General features: G+C 34.1%; 1 pseudogene; it reads left to right on the forward strand.

Annotated features, from left to right (window-relative positions):
- LOC101090187 overlaps positions 1 to 20,689 on the forward strand; it is an 85,334-nt pseudogene extending 64,645 nt beyond the window's left edge.
- The last annotated feature ends 2,722 nt before the right edge of the window (positions 20,690 to 23,411 follow it).

Here is a 23,411-nt window from a genome sequence, read left to right on the forward strand (position 1 = left end):
CATATAGAGTATCATGTCATCTGTGAAGAGTGGAAGTCTGACCTCCCTCTGGCCAATTTGGATGCCTTTTATTTCTTTGTGTCGTCTGACGGCAGAGGCTAAGACTTCCAATACTATGTTGAATAACAGTGGTGAGAGTGAACATCCCTGTCTTGCCCCTGATCTTAGGGGGAAAGCTCTCAGATTTTCCCCATTGAGGATGATATTAGCGTTGGGTCATTCATATATGACTTTTATGATCTCGAGGTATGCTCCTTGTATCACTACTTTCTTGAGGGATTTTATCAAGAAAGGATGCTGTATTTTGTCAAATGCTTTCTCTGCATCTATTGAGAGGATCATATGGTTCTTGTCCTTTCTTTTATTGATGTGATGAATCATGTTAATTGTTTTGTGGATATTGAACCAGCCCTGCATCCCAGGTATAAATCCCACTTGGTCGTGGTGAATAATATTTTAATGTATTGTTGGATCCAGTTGGCTAATATCTTGTTGAGGATTTTTGTATCCATGTTCAGCAGGGAAATTGGTGTATAGTTCTCCTTTTTAGTGGGGTAAGTGTCTGGTTTGGAATCAAGGTAATGCTGGATTCATAGAAAGAGTTTGGAAGTTTTCCTTCCATTTATATTTTTTGGAACAGCTTCAAGACAGTAGGTGTTAACTCTTCCTTCAATGTTTGGTAGAATTCCCCTGGAAAGCCATCTGGCCATGGACTCTTGTTTTTTGGCAGATTTTTAATTACTAATTTGATTTCCTTACTGGTTACAGGTGTATTCAAATTTTCTATTTCTTCCTGTTTCAGTTTAGGTAGTGTATATGTTCTAGGAATTTTTCCATTTCTTCCAGATTACCCATTTTATTGGCATATAATTGCTCATAATATTCTCTTATTATTGTTTTCATTTCTGTTGTGTTGGTTGTGATATCTCCTCTTTCATTCTTGATTTTATTTATTTGGGCCCTTACCTTTTTCTTTTAGATCAAACTGGCTAGTGGTTTATCAATTTTCTTACTTCTTTCAAAGAACCCGCTTCTGGTTTCATTGATCTGTTCTACTGTTTTTTGGTTCAGATAGCATTGATTTCAATATCATTAATATAAATAATCTTTACTATTCCATTTCTTCTGCTGGCTTTGGGTTTTATTTGCTGTTCTTTTTCCAGTTCGTTAAGGCATAAGGTTAGGTTGTGTATCTGAGATCCTTCTTCCTTCTTTAGGAAGGCCTGGATTGCTATATACTTTCCTCTTATGACTGCCTTTGCTGCATCCCAGAGGTTTGGGGTTGTGGTGTTATCATTTTCATTGACTTCCATATACTTTTTAATTTCCTCTTTAACTGCTTGGTTAGCCCATTCATTCTTTAGTTGGATGTTCTTCAGTCTCCAAGTATTTGTTACCTTTCCACATTTTTTCTTGTGGTTGATTTCTAGTTTCATAGTGTTGTGATCTGAAAATATGCACAGTATGATCTCAATCTTTTTGTATTTACTTAGGGCTGATTTGTGTCCCAGCATGTAGTCTATTCTGGAGAACATTCCATGTGCACTGGAGAAGAATGTATATTCTGCTGCTTTAGGATGAAATGTTCCAAATATATCTGTTAAGTCCATCTGGTCCAGTGTGTCATCCAAAGCCATTGTTTCCTTGTTGATTTTTTGATAAGATGATCTGTCCATTGCTGTGAGTGGGGTGTTGAAGTCTCCTACTATTATGGTATTACTATCGATGAGTTTCTTTATATTTGTGATTAATTGATTTATATATTTGGGTGCTTTCACACTTGGTGCATAAATGTTTACAACTGTTAGGTCTTCTTGGTGGATAGTCCCCTTGATTATGATATAGTGCCCTCCTGCATCTCTTGATACAGTCTTTATTTTAAAGTCTAGATTGTCTGATATAAGTATGGGTCTCCGGCTTTCTTTTGTTGACCATTAGAATGATAGATGGTTCTCCATCCCCTTACTTTCAATGTGAAGGTGTCTTTAGGTCTAAAGTGGGTCTCTTGTAAACAGCATATAGATGGATCTTGTTTTCTTATCCATTCTGTTACCCTATGTCTTTGGATTGGAGCATTGAGTCCACTGACATTTAGAGTGAGTACTGAAAGATATGAATTTATTGCCATTATGATGTTTGTAGAGTTGGAGTTTCTGGTAGTGTTCTCTGGTCCTTTCTAATCTTTGTTGCTTTTGGTGTATATATATATATATATATATATATATATATATATATATATATATTTTCATCTTTTCTCCCCTCAGGAAGTCCCTCTTAAAATTTCTTGCAGGGCTGGTTTAGTGGTCACAAACTTTTAATTTTTGTATGTCTGGGAAAGTTTTTATATCTCTTTGTATTTTGAATGACAGCCTTGCTGGATAAAGAATTCTTGGCTGCATATTTTTCTGATTCAGCACATTGAGTATATCCTGCCACCACTTTCTGGCCTGCCAAGTTTCTGTGGATAGGTCTGCTGCAAACCAGATCTGTCTTCCCTTGTAGGTTAGGGGCTTTTTTCCCTTGCTGCTTTCATGATTCTCTCTTTGCCTGTGTATTTTATGAATTTGACTATGATATGTCTTGTTGATGTTTGCTTCTTGTTGAATCTAATGGGGGTTCTCTGTGCTTCTTGGATTTTGATCTGTGTCTTTCCCCAGGTGAGGAAAGTTTTCTGCTATGATTTGCTTACATAACCCTTCTACCCCTATTTCTCTCGCTTCCTCTTCTGGGACCCCTATGATTCTGGTGTTCTTCCTTTTTAATGAGTCACTGATTTCTCTAATTCTTAAATTGTGCTCTTTTGCCTTAATATCCCTCTTTTTTTCTGCTTTGTTATTCTCTATAAGTTTATCCTCTATATCGCTGATTCTCTGTTCTGCCTTGTCCATCCTTGCCGTTTCTGCATCTATCCGTGATTGGAGCTCAGTTATAGCATTTTTAATTTCTCTGGGTATTTTTTACTTCTTTTATCTCTGCAGAAAGGGATTCTAATCTATTTTCGACTCCAACTAGTATTCTTATTATCATGATTCTAAATTCTGGTTCAGACTTCTTGCTTGTATCTGTGTTGGTTAAATCCTTGGCTGTCATTTCTTCATGCTCTTTCTTTTCGGGTGAATTCCCTCATTTTTGTCATTTGGAAAGGAAAAAAGGAATTAATGTGGTAGAAAACTTGAAAATAAAAAAATTAAAATTAAAAAATATTAAAATTAAACTTAAACACACACACACACACACACACACACACACACACAAATCGAATAGATGCTACTAGATCCTAGGTGTGTTTTGGTCTGGGTGTTGAAAGTTGTTTGACAGATTAGAAAAAAAAGGGGGGGAGAAAAAAAGTAATCATTTGAGAATTTGAAAAAATGAATACACTGAAGTAGACTAAAATGAGATGATGGAGGTAAAATAGAATTTGAAAAAATATATACAAAAGCAAAGAATATAGTAGAAAAAAATTAAAGAAACATATTTTATAAAAATTAAAAAAATATGATTTTTTTTCTTTTTCTGTATTTAGAAAAAAAAATGAAAAAGAGAAAAAAGATAAAAAAGAATAAAGAAAAGAAAAAGAAATCATTTGAAAATTTGAAAAAGTGAATACACTATAGTAGATTAAAATAAAATGATGGAAGTAAAATAGAATTTGAAAGAATTTACATAAAAGCAAAAAAATATAGTAATAAAAATTAAATAAAAACATTTGTAATACAAATTGAAAGTAAAAATGAAGTTTTTCTCTTTCTGCATTCAAGAAAAAGAAAGGAAATGAAAAAGAGAAAAAAGAAAAAGAAAGAAAAAAAGGAAATTGTTTGCAAATTTGAAATGGTGATACACTGAAGTAGACTAAATCAAGAAAAAGAAAAGAATTATGAAAGAGAAAAAGAAAAAGAAAAAAGAAGAAAGAAAATTGAATAGATGAACCTGCTAACAGATTGAAGTAGGACTGAAATTACTTCATTTTCCCCTTGAAGTCAGGCTATGTAGCTCTTTATAGTCCATTAATTAAGCCAGTAGTGACACTTGGGTTCTTGAAGAGAGAAGTTGGCCCAGGTGGGCAGTGCTTAGTGTAACAGCTCCGCTGTCCACTAGATGGCGCTGCCAGCCTACTGGGGTGGATTGTTGTGGTGCTTGTAGGTGCCTATGCGCATGTACTGGAGTGGTAAAAAATGGCGCCACCCAGCTACCCAGTCTGTTCTTCCAGATCAACAATCGAACACCTGTCCTCTGTCTTCAGCTCTAGTTCACTCCCTGCTTTTTCACTCTCCTTGACCAGGCCCCCGGCAGTACCTCTCTCCCGAGTTTTGTCTCAGATGTGGCTGTTTTCCCTGGGTTCTTACTTCTGAAGGACTGTGGTTTTGACTCGTTCCACCCCTCTGTGGGAGGGTCTCACTGAGCAATGGCTGAATGAGCAATGGCCGAATGTCGGCTGTACCCAGGAATGCTTGCTGGACCCTGCTACTGCCAGTGCCCCGAGACTGCGGCTAGGTTCCAGCCCACCCCAGAAAAAATCACGAGATAGTGTAGCAGCAGTGTTTCAGGGATTACGGAAAATCACAACACACACCAGGCTTCACCCTTAAGGACCTTGTTCCAGCACCAGCGAATGTGGCCATTTTCTGGGGTCTGCTGGGACCAGGTGCTTTCAACAGTCTCTACAAAATGTCCTTCCATCAGTGGAACCGCTTTCCCCTGTGTGGCCTGAGAACCTCCTGGACCCCACTCTGTTCCTGGGGATTCACCCTTCCCACCAGAGTACCACAAAGTATCAAGTTGAAGAGATGCAGCCTTTGCACTCCCCTTGTTTGCAGTCTTAACGGAATTTAAAACCCTCTCCTTTCTCCTTTCTCCTTTCTCCCTTTTTAGTTTAGTCCCTGTGGCTGTTTCCAATTTTCCACTTTCTCTCCAGCTGCTTTTGGGGAGGGGTGCTTTTCCCATATTCTCCCCACCTCCCCAGTCTCTGTCCCCTCTCTGCTTCCTTTCGTGGCTTCTCGCTCCCCAAATTCACCTCTCTGCCCCGCATACCTGAGGAATTCTGTGGTTCAGGTTGTGCAGATTGTTGTATTAATCCTCCAATCAGTTTTCTAGGTGTGTAGGATGGTTTAGTGTTGGTCTGACTGTATTTCATGGATGTGCAACACACAAAAACTTCCATGCTGTTCTGTTATCTTGGCTCCTCCCCTTGCAGAAACATTTTTTAAAACCTCTTTTTTTCCCCCCAAACATTGATTTGTATTTCCTAAATGTCTCTGCTAAGTCCTCATCTTAATACCACAAATATTTCCTGGGCTGTCTCATTGATTTCCATGGCTTCAATTTTCATCCATTTTTTTAACTCCTCCCAAATCTGCCTTTGCATTATAGCTTCTCCTAGATTTGGGAATGGAATATTGAATAATGCATTAGGCACAACTCTCTGGATATTAGGAAGGAACCTCAAATTCATCATGTTCACAACTGAAATCTGGAATTTCTCTTCCAAGGGCCATTCTCCTATGCCTCCTGCTTATTGCAGGGTACATATCAAACCTGAAGTGCCTAAAATAGAAGCAGGAGCATCATCTAGGATCTTGAAAAAATCTGCCCTGATATTATCCCTGATAGGATATTGTACAATTATTTAAAATAATTGATTTAGAAAAGAATTATACACAATATTTGATCGACTTAATGTTCTGCCTTTTCTAGTATTCTTCTCTGAATTTAAAGAACGATTTCACTTATTTTTTCAATGATCTAATTTTGGTTAAGATGAAAGAAACTTTCATTAGTCTGGTTGTGAATAAATACCATAATTTTTCCTTATTTAGTAGAGCTCACCTTCGGTCAGCCTGACTTTCTTTTTTTTTTAATTTTTTAATGTTTATTTATTTTTGAGAGAGAGAGAGGGTGCACAAATGGGGGAGGGACAGAGAGAGAGGGAGATACAGAATCAGAAGCAGGCTCCAGGCTCTGAGCTGTCAGCACAGAGCTTGATGTGGGGCTCAAACCCAAGAACCATGAGATCATAACCTGAGCCAAAGTCAGATGCTTAACTGACTGAGCCACCCAGGAGCCCCAGCCTGGCTTTCTTTTTTGAATCTTATTCCAAGAAAATACTTTAAATAATCTTCTTAAGAAACTGAAAAATAAATGGTGTAAGTCGTGCTATTTATATTTATAATACCATTCATTATGGATATACTAGCAAATATATATTTTTAATTCTGATCATGCATTACTAATACACATGAAACCTACATATAAATATGAAGTAAACTAAAACAAATTTCATATCAATGAATCCACCCTTATAGTATTATTGGCAATCCTATTCATAATATGTGAAATACGTTTCTTCTGCCTGATTTCCTATTTGGTTATTTATGTTATTTTACACGTTGATTTGTTACAGTTGTGCTGAATACTAAACTTTTATGTACTACAAGTTTTTCCCACTATCTCAAAGTAGAGCATTCTTATGAAAATTTTCTAAGCTGAAATGGTGTAAAATTAAGAAGCAATTACCATTAATTTATATGGAAAAAGTTTTGAGCATTCCAAGCGCGAAAAATTAACGTCTCTTAGACTTTTCTGATCCGTTAGGCCACATCTTGCTAACAGATGCATAAAATAAATCAAGATAAAGCACAGAGGCTCACGGACACCATTCAAACTCTGGCAGCTTGATGCTGAGATGCTGAGTGTAGTTCCCAGGGAAGGCACTTGGTGACGCCACTCTCACTACTTGGGGTCCGGGCTGCCTCTGTAATGGCTCACTGCAAACTAAACTCTGAAAGCTATTTTTGCTTTTTGCCTTTTATCCTTTTGATTTATTTCAGATAGCAGGGAAAACTTGTACTGAAGAAGGTCTTTTGTGAAGGCAGAGTGGTATAATGTGACCTTATATCCGTGGGAGATACCTGTATTTTCATTGCTTATTATTTCTCCCATTTTTTTACTTTTCTGTTGACTTTTAAAGAGATATTTTTATAATGAACATTTATAAGTGAAGTATAACCCCATCTTTAAAGATAACTCTACCATTTCTTTTCTCATTTTTCAGGAGAATTAGGAGCCCTCAGAGCAAAACCATTGTTATTTCTCATTTTACTTCTCTCCCTTTAGTTTCACGTTCTGATCAACAGAAAAGTATCCATTTTAATTCTTTTACAGCAGAGAATCACTGCTTCTCAAATAAATAAGTAAATAAATATATCTGCCTCTTTAATCATATTGTTCTTTAATGATACATATTTATTTTAATATTAAGAACTGATAATTTAATAAATATATGTTATATAGACATAAGAAATTGCCATCATAATATCTTTGACCCATTTGGAAACACAAGTCTTATATCCACAATAACTTCCCACAATAACTTATCACAGTGCTTTGTTTTATCTGTGCATTATTCTATAATTGCTTTGGTACCCCAGTAAGATTCATATCTACCAATGTGGTTTTAGTATAGTATTATATATAGAAACTTAAAAATAGTGTTATAATTTTCTTTGTATGATCAAAACCCTTTATTAGTTATTTTATTTTTGAACACATATTACCTCTCACTTATATTTGAGTCATACTTGTTATATGAAAATATTCTAAAACTATTTGATATGCACAGAATGAATGATATGTTATAAATCAAAACCATGTTGCTGTCACTACCTCAAATATCTGCTTAGACATATAAATGATTACAGTGTTTTTAGTACAAGAAAAATTAAAACAAAATAAGCCATATATCTGTTCTGATGTGTCAAATATAGTCATTTTTTTCTCAAAATTCAAAATATTATACAAGATAATTTTTAAAAATATTCTGATATTAAAATATGGTATTTATATCTTCTTGAAGATATTTATGAATTCTAAAGTAGAGGGTTAGCTTAAATCTCTATACTACAAAGTATTTGGTACATTCCTGTTAGAGTCAGCATCAAGGCAACATTTGCCCTTACTAGTGTTACTATTCATTATTGTTCTACTATTCATTTATTGCTAATGCAAAACAGCAAGATGAATAAATAAGGTTAATAAGCTAGGAGTAAAACAGTTGTTATTTACATATTATATGAAATATGATCACATAGTAATAAATCCCAACAGAGCCAACTAACCACTAATCGTAAATAATTTAAAAGATCTAAAAAGTGGTAAGTTAAAAAGTCAATGCAAATAATAAAAAAAGTCAGAAAAACATATAAATAAAAATGAAAACTTTTGTTCACTGTCAGAAAGTCTGAATAAAGCCTTAACATTGTACAGATGTCAATTATTTCCACATTATGCTGTTACCCATAATTCAAATTCAACCCAAAACATAATTATATAATTTGTGGAACTTAACACATTAATTCTAAAATTAATATTGCAGATTAAGGGGCTAAGAATAGCCCAGAAAATTTTGAACAAGATCCCATTTTTTGTCATGAAATTAATAATATTTTAATACATCTCTATGAAATATATTTACTTTTTTCTTCAGGACAGCCTCTTTTATACTTTTCATCATTTATTTCTATTTCTGTTATTTATCATATTTTTTACTGATCTAAAGGAGTTCCTCGTATATTATTGATAAGACATTTTGTTTATTGTACATAGAAAATACATGTATTCTCCCTCTTCTGCTTGTCATTTAACTTCATTTATAATGTCTTTTCTCAGGCAGAAGTTTTAATGTTCCTTCAAGGCTTTTGAAATGATTTTGCATTTTGCCTGGGAAAGAGTTTTGTACTCCATGACTATGCTATATGGTATTTATTTTGTTTTGTAAATTATCAAAATTTTGACTTAATACAAGGTCCAATTATGTAACTATGTGACAGGTTTTGGAAAATAGTTTAAGTGAATTTTTTAATATATAGTCTTGTTGATTAATTTTTCCTATTGATTTTGTTGAAAAAAACTCATTACATAATTATTCTTTGGAATTTGATGACCATAACTGTTCAGTATACAAAATTTTAATGACTACAGTATCTTCTTCCTAATATGTCACATTATCATAAAATTGCACATTAAGAACTATACATTTATTTAGTCTTAATTAGAATTTATTTTCTTCCCGTTGCTTCTTAAACTGGTTGCCATTCTCTTTTTTTTTTTTTTCAACGTTTTTTATTTATTTTTGGGACAGAGAGAGACAGAGCATGAACGGGGGAGGGGCAGAGAGAGAGGGAGACACAGAATCGGAAACAGGCTCCAGGCTCCGAGCCATCAGCCCAGAGCCTGACGCGGGGCTGGAACTCACGGACCGTGAGATCGTGACCTGGCTGAAGTCGGACGCTTAACCGACTGCGCCACCCAGGCGCCCCGCCATTCTCTTTCTTTAGTTCATTTTTATGTTGCTAGATAGGATTGTCAATATTTTTCCAGATATCATGATTAAATTGATTAGTTTCCAAGTTTTTTCATATTGAAAGATGAGTTTATTATTCATTTGTTGGTGTAATTGAAGTACCGTAAAACACATAAACCAAGTGTACTGTTCAATGAGTTTTACAAATGCATATACCTATGTGACTGACAGACTTATGTACATTTCTATCTCCTCAGAAATATCCCTCAGGACCCTTCCTCCCCAATCTCCTTTCATAACAAAGTGGCCACTCTACTGGTGATCTTCACCTCAGATTAATTTAATTAGTCTCTAACTTCATATGTACTCTGTTATTTTTTTCCATTGGACATGTTTTTGAGATTTTTTTTTTCAATATATGAAATTTATTGTCAAATTGGTTTCCGTACAACACCCAGTGCTCATCCCAAAAGGTGCTCTCCTCAATACCCATCACCCACCCTCCCCTGTTTTTGAGATCAGTCATGTTGTTACATTTAGTATTTTGTCTTTATTTACTGCTGAAAAATACCCCCTTTTATTGATATACCATCATTTGTCAATTCAGTCTCCAACCTGATAAATATTTGAATTTTTAATTTTTTAAATGTTTATTTATTTTTGAGAGACAGAGAGAGACAGAGAATGAGCAAAAGAGGGGCAGAGAGAGAGGGAAACACAGAATCTGAATCAGGCTCCAGGCTCTGAGTTGTCAGCAGAGAGCCTGACGTGAGGCTTGAACCCGTGAACCTCGAGATCATGACCTGAGCCAAAGTCAGATATTTAACCGACTGAGCCAGCCAGGCACTCTGATATTTGAATTTTTCTAATGCATTACTTTTTATTGATTGATCCGTTGACTTATTACAGGATAAATTTCCAACTTGCTGCTTTAAATGTTCCTGATAAAGCATAATTTGCCAGATATCTTTTCAGGCAGTAGCTTAATTAGCCTAATATTTATCCCTTTGGGTTAATTCTGCACCTTGTTTTGGTTGTTACAGTTGTTGTTGTTGTTGTTGTTGTTGTTGTTGTTGTCTTTACACTTGGAATTTTTTCTGGGCTCTGTTGAGAACGATGTTCAATTTCTTAGAAATCTTTTCAAATTTTAGATTGGACTTTTGGTTTCTTTTTTGGTTCCTTTTTCCCTTCTCCTCTAACATCTTAGTATTTTCTACAAATACTTTAACTTCTCACATTCACTAATGGCCCCATCCCAGTACTCTAATGAGTTTTTCTTAATCTTTTTATCATTTCAAAGGGGTTTTGGATGTGGGGGCAGAGATAAAAGTATTCATTCTATTTGTTCAACATACTGCTCATCTTTCCATAGTCCTTGTCACTTTGTATTGCAATTTCTAAATAACTTGTCTTATCTTTCATTATTCAATAAACTCAATGAGAGTAAAGTCACGTTTGTGTTTTTTTAAAAAAAACACTTTATTGTGGTATGATTGTCATACAAAAGCTGTACATATTTAATGTATACAATTTGGTGAGTTTGGAGATAAGCGAATACCTTGAAACCATCACCACAATCTATGCCATAAATATCTTCACCTCCAAAAGTTTTATTCCACTTTATTTATTTATTATAATAAATAATCATTATTTTTGTGTGTATAAGAACTTTTAACATAAAAGTTATGCTACCCTCTTAGCAATTATCTTAATTGCCATGAAATTCCCTGAACTTAGTACCTTCTTGGTACACACTCAGTGCTCAACAAACACTTGTGTAATGAATAAAGGACATTTATAAAACTTATTAAAGCACTAACATTGGTTATGAATATGCAGTGTAATTACGGCTAATCTTAAATGGTATTATCTTCATTTTGCTGTCAAAATAATTCTAATGGACAGTTATTTACATAAAAAAAGAACTGATAACTTAAGGATGTTAAGAGATCACTGCAATACATAATATACAGTATAAGTATTTATGAAAGGAAATTAGAAAAATGGTTAAAAACAACCATGTCAGAATAGTAGAACCTTGGATGATTTCACATTGTTGTTTATATTTTTAATAAATTATAACTTTCCAACAACAATCCCACTCTAATTTCATGCTAAGAATAACATAGATGATAGGAGAAAATGTCAATAGCTTTGTTTTTTCTTTCTCAGTATTTACCATCTTTTAGCAGAAAATAACATATTATTGGAGTTTTATGCCTCAAGAGAAAATTTGGGAACACTCCAATGGCATAATCTTTGTACAATTTGTTGACTTAGCACTTTTATGTGGTTATAGTTGTCTCCTTGCTATTTCCACTCCCAGGATAATGTTATAAAGGGTGTATCTGTGACAATCATGTGGCGAGACCAATTTGTGTGATGGTCACAAAAGCTTAATTTGTTGGTTAAAAAATGTTCATTTATTATGTTCCTTTACTCTTTTTTTTGTAAGGACTTTGATTGTTCAATAACAATTAAAAATGGCCTCAAATGTGGGATAGAGAAAACCTAGGGAGCAAATCAGCCAGTCAAAAAGTCCAAAGAATGCCTAAGAGAAATAATTATATGCATTTTTGGTTATGGAAAGACCAGGATACTAATGTACCATAGTAAACTTATTATAAGAAATATAGGGTAGTGATTATATATATATGTATACTTAGTAGCATGTAAGGATTTAATATATATATATATTATATATAATATATATATATAAAATATATATGTATATATATATATATATGTTTAACATATATATATATATATATATATAATTTTACATATATACAAACACACACACTGTACTTGAATGGCCCTTGTGGTGTATTTACACAAATAAATATACAAGTAAAATTTTATTATTGTTTGATTTAACAGTAGCAGCCTCAATACATATCTATGCAGTTCATTTTATCTAATTTGTAATAGGAACAGAAATAAGACATTATTATTTTTGTTATTAAACATGCTAAGTCATATTCCCTTAAATAAGTTATAGTAATTGTCTCTATGTTAACAATGTAATTGTGTTCATTGTTCATCCAAATTTACAGAACAGACTGCTTTAAAGAATATTAGTGGTATCTAGCTAAATCCCACCTTCGTCTAAGTGTGTGAAACCCTCCAAAACTTTCTGACAAGTGATCTCACTATCTCAAATAAAACAACTGCAAACATTAGTTAGGTAAATGAAGTAATTGTTGTCACATGTAATATTGTTCTGCCTAGTCTTGAACTCAAATCCACTTCCCTTTAAATGCTGTTCATTGACACTTGCCATATTTCAACTTTTTTAAAGCATGTTCTAATGAATTTCAGGGGTAAAATCACATAACATCTCCCATAGTGAAAATAATCTTACAATATTCCCTCTATAACCATGACTATAGTGATTGATTAGTGTATTTTCTTCATATAAATATAAATATGAAAAATATATATATTTTTGGCCTCAGTTGCATACATCTATATGTAAATACTCTGTAAAACATATTGTTTGGACTTCGTTTCACTAAATAAATTCTTGGTGTGTCTGAGCAAACTTGAGAAAAGTTACCACAAAATTATTTATTTGCATGACAAAATTAAGTCCCAAAATTAAAATTAAAATGATGTCCAGTATATTCATGCTATTGAGTTTATGAGATGGTTTGAATTTTGCATATTCTTTATCAGATGAGGCCATTGTCATTTGGTTATTTTTTTATTTAAACATTGATTTCTCTATTTTAACATTATTACTTTACCTTTTTATGTAAAAATTACTATATTATGCAAATTATTAATTCAAGAAATACCTTTAATCTTTATGTAATTTGATCTATATAGCCAAGGTGTTTAGGATAAATTTTAGGTTTTCTAAATGTAGATATTTCTCACACGTATTGAAAAAAAATATGTTCATGCTTTTTTGTTACTAAAAGTAAAAGAAAAATCATTTGCCATTTTCTCTGCTTCAGGAACTATTCTAAGACCTTGACTTACATTAATCCATTTAATCCTCTCAAGAAATGTATGAGATAGGCATTATTATTTTCACATTTTATAGATTTGAAACGGAGACAGGGAGGCTAAATGACTTGTCTAAGTTGACATAACTAGTCTAGATTCGCCTGTAGCAGTCTGCTTCAGTGTCTAAGCTATTAGTCACCACCACACTAAAGGTTTTTACATTGATTCCTATGAAAAAAAAAAAACAGCTGGACATAACCATTGTATGATCTCTTCCCTTCCTTCCTTGTAATTGTTTTAAATTTGAAGGTAACATTCAATTAACAAATTAATTTGATATTTTGTAATAAATGGACAGTTCTAAATTAATAATTCTGGAAAATAGAAAGCCCCTCTAGATAAATGTAGCCTGTGTATCATGAACCGCTTATGTACTGTTTTTTTTTTTCTCCAATAGAGTTTGTTGCATATAATATAACTGAAAAAAAGATATCTTTAATTATCATAGCACTCTGCCTGACAGTTTTGGAGAGGATAATGTATTTCTGACAGGGGAAACTCACAGGAGAAGTAAAACCACATTCTACTCTGAGTACCAAGTATGAAAGTTAAACACTTATAAACTACAGAGGATCCGTATGTATAGATCAACATCAAGATGAGTATTCTAACAATTATATACTCAAATCTGATTGAAGATTTTAGGAAATAGAGATAAAATCATTGACACTATCAATAATCTTATTAATATTTTTTGTCTAGATTCTGCTAGGTTTCTAATGGAATATACATAGTTTTTTAGAATAGATGTAACCATTTGAACTTAAGAGTTACTATAGTTAAATATTTTCTTGTTAGTATTCTGAAGCTCTTTTACAGAGAAGAATCAATGCTTATAGCTCTTTATATTAACCAATTGCGCAAATTATTAGAACTACTTCAAATGATTTTCATAGTAGACAACAAAAACATTTTTAATGTACTTCATGTTGTTTTGATGTTTTTACTATTTTAAAATTTTATTTATCATTGTATTTACTTTAATTATTATTTCTTTCTGTGTCTTGAGAAATTTTCCCTATGCATATGGTTGAGAAGATAATCCCCATATGTTTTCTTCTAGGATATTTGTATTTTTAGTTGTTATGTTTGATGTATTTTAAAATTAATTTTATTATCATGTGAGATAGGGGTTGAGATTCATTTATTTAAACATAGTTATCTAGTTCTAACACCCATCATTGAAAAACTTTTCTTCCTCTATTGAATAATTTGATGCATATATGGGAAATCAATTAATTATAAAAGTGTGGGTCTATTTTTATACACTCTATTTTGTTCCATTGTTCCATTTAAATATTTTTATATTTAAATACCATACTGTTTTGATAATTGTTGCCTCTTATTATATATTGAGTTGGTCTTCTAACCATGGTTTTCTATTTCAAGACGTTTTCATGACTCTTGAGTTTTCACATTTTCATGTATACTTTAAAAGCACCCAAATATTTCCGTTAAACATGCCCTCAGAGATTTAGTTTGGAATTGCTAAAATTAAACCTGTACATCAATTTACAGAGAATTGAGTTTTTAACAATACTCCATCATCTAATCCATGGACATTGTATATCTCAGCAATGTTTTATAATTTCCAATGCAGAGATATTTCACATATTTTGTTAAATTAATGTCCATTTTCTTTTTGTCACTAATGTAAATAAATTGCTTTTTGTATGCATAAATACAACTGCTGTTAATATATTGAAATGCATGTAGTTTTGTTTACTGATCTTTTATCTGTGACCTTGATAAATTCACTTATTAGTTTTAGTAGTCTAATTGTATATTCTTTAGGATTTTCTATATGAGCCATCTTCCCTTTTGTGAATAAAACCTGTTTTCTTTCTTTCTTCTCAATCTATGTCTTTTGTTCCTTCTTCATGCCTTATGGCATGAACAGGACCTGAAGGTACAATGCTGAATAGAAGTGGGAAGAATGGACAGCCTTATTTGGCTTCTGACCTTAGAGGGAGAGGGTCTAATACTTCATGATTTATGTTTGGTGTTAAATGTAGGTGTTTGTGTGTGCCCTTTATTGGATTTAGGAATTTTTTTTTACATTTCTAGCTTGCTGTTAGTTTTTATCAAAGCATGGGTATTAAAAAGTTGTCAAATGCTTTTTCCCACATCTATTGAGATTTTCTTTTTTCTCTTTGGCATAGATATTAACTTCCATAGTTTTAATTTCAAATATTTTATGTTAATATTAACATAAATTAATGTTTGGTTTATGTTAAAACAATTTTATACTCACAGGATAAACTCTGCTTGATTATACTATATTATCCTTTTTATATATTGTCAAAAATGTTTTGCTAAAATTTGTTCAGGATTTTATCTGTATTCACAGGATGAACCCCCAGTTAGTCTTGGTGTATTATTATTTTTCTTTATTTATTTTTTTAATGTTTTAAATGTTTTATGCATTTTTGAAAGAGAGAGAGAGAAAGAGAGAGAGAGAGATCAGGATTGAGGGAGGGACAGAGAGAGAGAGAGGGAGACATAGAATCCAAAGCAGGCTCAAGGCTTTGAACTGTTAGCACAGAGCCCAATGTGGGGCTTGAACTCACAGGCTGTGAGATCATGACCTGAGCTGAAGTTGGATGCTTAACTGACTGAGCAACACAGGAGCCCCAATTTCTTGATGAATGTGATTTGATAATGTTTTAGTAAAAGATTTCTGCATTATATTATGGGGGATTTTGCTATGTAATTTTTTTCTTATAAAATCTTTATTGAATTGTGTTATCATAGTTGCTTTGGCTTCAATAAACAAGTAGAACAAGTAGAAACAAGTAAACAAGTAGACAAGTAAACAAGTAGACAAGTAAACAAGTAGAAAACTTTGCTCTCTGCTTATACTTTCTAAGAATAGTGTGTAAACTTTTTCTTTTCTTTTTTTTTTTTTTGATGCATGTTAGAATTTATAATTAAAACTATCTATCCCTGGAGTTTTCCTTGAGAGACCATTTTCTTGTAGCTGCTTTTAAATCACATTCATTTTTTTTTTTTCAACATAAGGCTATTCTGATTTGGGAGTGTGTGTTAATATTTGTAAATTTCTTTCAGTGACTGTGTCAATATAGTTTAAGTTGTCAAATTTATTGATTTAAGGTTATTTGTAAATTTTTCTTTGCCTATACTTAAAATCTGAAGGATTTATATTACTATTTCATTCTTCTTATAAGCAATTTTTGTTTCTTTTCTCTTTTTTATATTAACTTGCTAGAGTTGTATAATTTTTCATGACTTGTTTATAGAATCAACCTCAAAAAATATCTACCATTTGTCTGCCTTCATTTCTTGATTTCCAATGTTAGTGTAAATTTGTTTTCATGTACTTGCTTTATACATTTATATGTTTATATATTATCTTTATCATTTAGTAGAAAGAGTTTGCAATTATTCCTGCAATTCTTTGAACAATGAATGGGTTCTTTTTTGAACAATGGATTAGTTATAAATGTGTTGTTTAGCTATAACATTGGTGGCTTTTCTGGATATTTTACTAAGAATTAATTTTATTTTAATTCTGTTGTTGAAAATTATCATGAATTGCTTTATTGGCCAGCAGGTAGTACATCTTTAGGAAAAGTCCATGTGAACTAGAAACAGAGTGAGCAGGGGAGGAGCAGAGAGAGAGAACGAGAGAGAGAGAGAGAGAGAGAGAGAGAGAGAGAGAGAGAGAATCCCAAGCAGGATCCATGCTGTCAGTGCAGAGCTCCCACATGTGCTCACTAACCATGAGATCATGACCTGAACTGAAACCAAGAGTTGGATGCTTAGCCGACTGAGCCACCAGGTGCCCCTGTACACTTTTTTCAATCAAACAATGAGAGAAACATGTTAGAATCCCAAACTATGACTGTGTATTTTTCTATTTCTCATTCTACTTTATTTATACAAATATTTGTATTTATTATGAAACTCTATTATTAACCACATACACACATATTGTGATTATTATGTACCCAACAAATTGACTTTTTTTTTTTCAACGTTTATTTATTTTTGGGACAGAGAGAGACAGAGCATGAACGGGGGAGGGGCAGAGAGAGAGGGAGACACAGAATCAGAAACAGGCTCCAGGCTCTGAGCCATTAGCCCAGAGCCTGACGCGGGGCTCGAACTCACGGACCGCGAGATCGTGACCTGGCTGAAGTCAGACGCTTAACCGACTGCGCCACCCAGGCGCCCCCAAATTGACTTTTTATTATTTTGAAATTTCTCTTTCTATCTATGGTAATATTTCATTATTGAAATCCTATTTTGTCTGATACTGACATAGGCACCTCAAGTTTTATATTTCATTTCTTGGTACAGTATATTTGTTTCCTCCTTTGACTGTCAATGTTTCTAGGTCTCTATATTTAATATGTGTCTATATTTAATGTGGATCTTGCTTTTTTTATTCAATATGACAATTTTGTCTTTTAATTCTCTATTTTATGTAAAAGTTGACATAACTGGATTTAGGCCTACATTTTTTTCTTTTTCATTTTTCTTGATAAACTTATTTTTGCATTTGGGTTTGTTCCAGATTTTAATTCATCATACAAACTATGCTAACATTAACACTTCAATTATTTTCTCATCTCAATAACATATGCCTGCCTGTGTCAAACCCACTCCTCCTTCCCCTTTTACCCAGACCAGGCAATTATTCCCAGACTTAAAAGTGACTGCAAGCTTTGATCACCTAACAAATGGCTCATCCATCTCTGGAACTTAATTTACTAACCATATGAAAATGTGTTAAGGAAACCTAACTCAAAATTGCAGTCAGGCTGTCAAGCATATACTACTCTATGTAGCTTGTATAGTCCAGCAGGAAGAAGGAAGATTTACTCTTAGGGCAACAGCAAGCTGTAGATACCCTGCAATAGCCAGCTATCCTGGCCTGCAGCCAATGAGAGACCACCACCATTTCTCACTCTCATTTTCCTCCAATGAACTTTTCTTTGAAACAACCCTCCTCCTCCCCAACTTCCTCTTTTCCTCTATAAAAGGATGCTCTCCTTTGTTCTCTGGACTTCCTTATGGTTCATCATAGTTTGCTTATCCTGAATTGCAATTCTTCTGCTATTCCCTAATAAATCTGATTTTCTGGCTGAATTGCTTACCTTTTTCTTTAAAAAAAATGGCAGCCAACTATAGCATCTACTACTCTTCATAACTTTATTATTTTTTTAATCTTTATTTATTTTTTAGAGATTGAGAGGGAGCAGGGTAAGGGCAGGAGAGAGGGAGACAGAGGATCTGAAGTTGACTCTGTGCTGACAGTGTAGAGCCCAATGTGGGGCTCGAACTCATGAACTGTGAGATTGTAACCGCAGAATAAGACAGACACTTTACTGAGTGACATTGAAGGCGCCCCTTCAATGACTTTAAACAAATGCATTATTTTCCATGTATCTTGTACTTTCTTATTGCTGCCAGAGTTATGGTCATTTGTGATTTTCTACACAGTAATCAAATATGAGTATTTGATATGAGATATCTCCTCCAGCAATTTTTAAAGGAAAGTTATTGATTTGTATAGACAAACAAATAAAATAAAACAGGATTTACAACCACACAGTCCTGGGTTTGTCTCTTAGTTTCTTCACTTTCTACCTGTGACATGGAGAAGTTACTTAATTTTTGGAACCCCAATTAACACATCTGTAAATCCCATTTCTTACAACCAATCATATATTATTTTGAAGATTAAATGAGATCTTATGTGTAAATTAATTTACAGCTACTCAGTTCCTATACTGTGGTAGAACCTCAACAAATATTGAGCTTCTGTGCATATATAAATTTGGGTAATTTCTGTATAAGTTTATTTCATTAAATAAATACAAAAATATTAGCTTGTTTAAAATTTAAAATTATTCAAAGTCGCATGTCACTCTGTGCCCCACACCCACAACTATGGTGGGGGTATGAGCTGTGGAAGGGCCCTGTGCAGCCCTCCTGTCCAACTCCATAGAATCTTTCCAGCACCTGCCCCCACACCTATGCCCATGTGTCCTCTGGCAACTTGTTGGTAGGCAGTGGCTGGGTGCAAGAAGCAATTCACAGAGCCACTGAAAAAGTGAGAAATTTGGAGGAGCAGAAGGAACCAAGCTAGATGATGATTTCAAAGAAATAGGAAAGTGGATCAGGGCTGTGATGGAAATAATGATGGAAATGATTGAATACCTTCAAGCCATCCCAGCTTCCAGAGATAAACTTATTGTGATCAACACCATGTCAAAATTCTGCATCCAGGGGAAAGCCAGGGTATTCCCAGGCAGAAGTGCTGCTGGCAGAGGCCATGATCAAGTCTGGAAGAGGGCTTAGAGATGATTGCAACATTGGCCTAGCGATTGATAAGGCGGGAGGTCATTCAAGAACTTTTGGAGGTTTAAGATTTTTTGTGCATGGAAGTCAGGTGGAACTTGACCTCCTTCAGAACCTTCATGACAGTGATCTAAGGAAAATTAAGCATCATGTACAGAGGTTGGAGGGTCAAAGCTTGGCCTTTGAGTGTAAGAAGAAATGACAAAGCAAGATTCCAAATCAAGAGCTCCACAAGAGTCTGGAGAAATTTGATTAGTCTCAAGATGTTGATGAGGTAAACATGTTCAACAGGTGAGCCAGCTTTCTGCACTTGTGCAAACCCATCTGAAGTACCATAACCAGACAGTCTGGATCCTGCTGGAAGTCACCCTCAGACTGGAAGAAAAAATAATACAAGCTTCATCTTAGCCTACAAGAGAATATCAGCCTAAACTACAAATGAGCCAGGAGCTTCCAGCTGGAGACGACAGTCAGCCCAATGGAAGCTTCTCCCTCATACACACTCATAAGTGCCACAGTAGATCAGCCCTGCGGCTGATTTGTGTACAACTTTGAACCTGAAAATGAAGGGGAAATGGGTTTTAAAGAGGATGCTATCATCAAACTCACTAGCCAAATTGATGAGCACTGGTATAGGGGAATGCTTCATGGCCATTCAGGCTTCTTCCCCATCAACTACGTGGAGACTCTGGTTGCCTTGCCCCATTAAGATTTTAAGTGAACAGGCTCACCTCCTCTTGATCCAGATATTTAAGTTTAACTACTACTTTGGTAATGTTGCTCACAATACATTCCAAGTGCAGGTTGAAGTGGTCCATCCAAGTCATCAAGTTCCACTGACTTTCTTTGGTTGACTTGTACAATCCCACAAGAGTGATGGTGATGAGCGGTATCTTCTTAGCATGTAAGGATGGCATGTGGTATTTCTACTTTCTCTCCAGCTGCTTTTGCGGGGGAAGGGGTGCATTTCATGTACTCCCCTTCATCTCCATCCTCTCTCCACAAGCAAAACCAGCTCCCTGCCCTCCACAGCTTCTCTCTCCCCCAGTTCACCTCTCCGCGTCAAGCACCTGCTGAGTTCTGTGGTTCAGATTGTGCAGATTGTTGTGTTAATCCTCAAATCAGTTTTCTAGGTGTGCAAGATGGTTAAGTGTGATCTGGCTGTATTTCATGGACACAAGATGCAAAAAAACTTTCATGCTGTTCCACCATCTTGGCTCCTCCCCAGTAGGTATGTGTTTTTAAGTAGCATGTGTGACTGGGTTAAGAAGCCTTTCTTCCAGCTAATGTGCTGGTAGTACCTTTTGCCAGACAAACTCTGGCAACTCCACACTCTGCATGCAGGGATAGCAATCTACTTGGAAGGAAGGTACATTAATTGATTTTTCCTAACACTGTGATTTTAGAACGCACAAACACATTTGCATAACTTTATGTGTTTATGTGTAGTAACTTCAGAATGCAAGGCATGATACTCTCTGCTACTCTTTCTCCACCACCTAGAAGCAACCCGTTATGCAGTCATTACAGACAAGTGAAGCCAGAGATTTCCCTCATTAAGATTAAAATTCTTTTTTTCTTAGTTCTTGTATTTCTACTGTTTCTTTCTGGATCTATTTTATTTTGATCATCCTTAATCTTATTAACAATGTTTTGATTCTTCTCTATTTACACCTATAACCCTTCAGAGGTTAGTCCTTAAAACACAGATGTTATGTCTTGTTACAAACTTCAGCAATCATATTTCTAATGAAATAGCAATTTTAATTTTTTGATTTGTATCAAGCTTAGGTATCTCACAAATCTTTGAAAGAACAACTTCAAGAGATTTATTTCAAACTCAACAAGTACTTGTTGACCTGTTTTCTGGGGAGGGCAGTCGTTTTACATATAATATTTCATTTAGCCTTAATAATACCCTATGACAAAGGAGTTGATAATCATAATTCTTGTATTAGATGTGAACCTACTTCCCTAAAATTTTAACTCCATCTGAAAATCTGTGAGTACTCACTACTGTACTGTTCTATATTTATGTGGCTTTATGATTAAAAAGGGGATTTCTTAAGTTAGCCATTTACATGCAAATAGGTACTGTATTACTAGAATGCCTCTCTCTAAATATTTTGCTAAATAGTTCTTTTTTTTTTTTTGCTAAATTATTCTACTGCAAATGCATTGTCTAGCCTGGGGTTATTTTAATTCTTAATACCAGCGTTATACTGACACACTAAGTATTATAAGTTCTTAGTGTCTCCTTCTATTATTGCTTTGCTAGGTTTTTTTTAATTATGATATGCCCACCACTGTGGAAATGTTCTTCTCTTGCATGTACACACACACATTAGTACACATGAAAGGACATGCGTGCATGCAGGCAAACACACACACGCATACAAACCTCTTGTTTTTTTGATCAAAAGATTTGGATATAATGAACTGCATTAGGAAAAACCCAGTCTACTTTGGATAAAACTTGGCAAGTATTTGACAGTATATATAATTGAGTTCAAATTGTTTTTGGTTTATAAAAGTAAACCCTGGTTCAGAGACAGGTTGATAAATACTACAGTAAAATTTAAGTCAACACTTAGTTTAAAATGGAGCACACTCTATAAAGTTGGAGCTTATAAACAACACAACGATTATAAACAATATTCCAGACTTCTGGCCAACTAAAATTTCACTGACATCTTGTAGGTGGAAAAAAAGTAAATAATCTCTACAAATCTTACAGACTTCAAACCAGATAAACAGCATCATTTATTAAAATGCTGGGAAGTGGATAATGATGATGATGATGATAAGCAAAATGGATAATAGTGTCTGGGATTTTGGAGGACTTCCACCTACACTTTCTGCATGTATAAAGAGAAAAGCAAGCATCTGGCATACCAGATGGTTTATATTTGTGATGCCCAAGGAAAAAAGACTATGGAAGACAGAAAGACATGTTCCTACTGATACTAATAGTTTAGTATTCAAATTATGCTACAAGCATTTTGTCTCTATAGGAGATTAATGTTACTATGCATCAAAAAGAAATTTTAAAAATGAACTCTTAAGGCAAGAAGCAGACTGAATTTAAATGTATTTTCTTTGTGGAAAACTGAATCACCTAATTATATGAGGAATTTAACTAATTCTAACAGTATTATTTTTCCCAGCTTCTGGCCACCCATAGCTCAGGGAGGAAAGGCCCCTCTAAGTCTTCACTCTGTGTTTCTTCCTGAATCAAAACATGACAGGCTGACCATCCCTCATTTCCTGACTTATTTTAATGTTTGTCTACAGAAGCATTGTCTCACAAAATATATAGGGTCTTACGTTCTACAGTATGTTTTCAGTTCAGGGCATCTATTATTGTAAGTCATGTATTTTAGCACCACTCGCAGAAGTTGGGCTTCCCTAAGGATTTTCTCAAACAATGGGATAATTGATACCAACCACTTATTCCATTCAAGAACACAAGTGATCAAGCACAAAAAGGGATTTTAGATGACAAGAACTCAACATATGATGAGAAGAAACTGAAGAGAAAATTGACTGAATTTGTTGAATCCAAAACTAGACTTAATGTGGTATTTAAGCCCAAATAACTCAAATTTTGGAGTAAACATAAATATTACATTGTTGTGTGATTATTTGGTTGAGGTATTATAGCTAGATCTTCATGAGAGATGGTGAGTTCTCCTTCTGAAAAAAAAATAAGTGTCACTACTCAACCATTTACAAAAGTAAGTGCTCAGGACTAAGGCAAAAAAATAAG

This window comes from Felis catus, chromosome B2 (assembly GCF_018350175.1).
Source record: "Felis catus isolate Fca126 chromosome B2, F.catus_Fca126_mat1.0, whole genome shotgun sequence".
Taxonomy (NCBI): Eukaryota; Metazoa; Chordata; class Mammalia; order Carnivora; family Felidae; genus Felis; species Felis catus.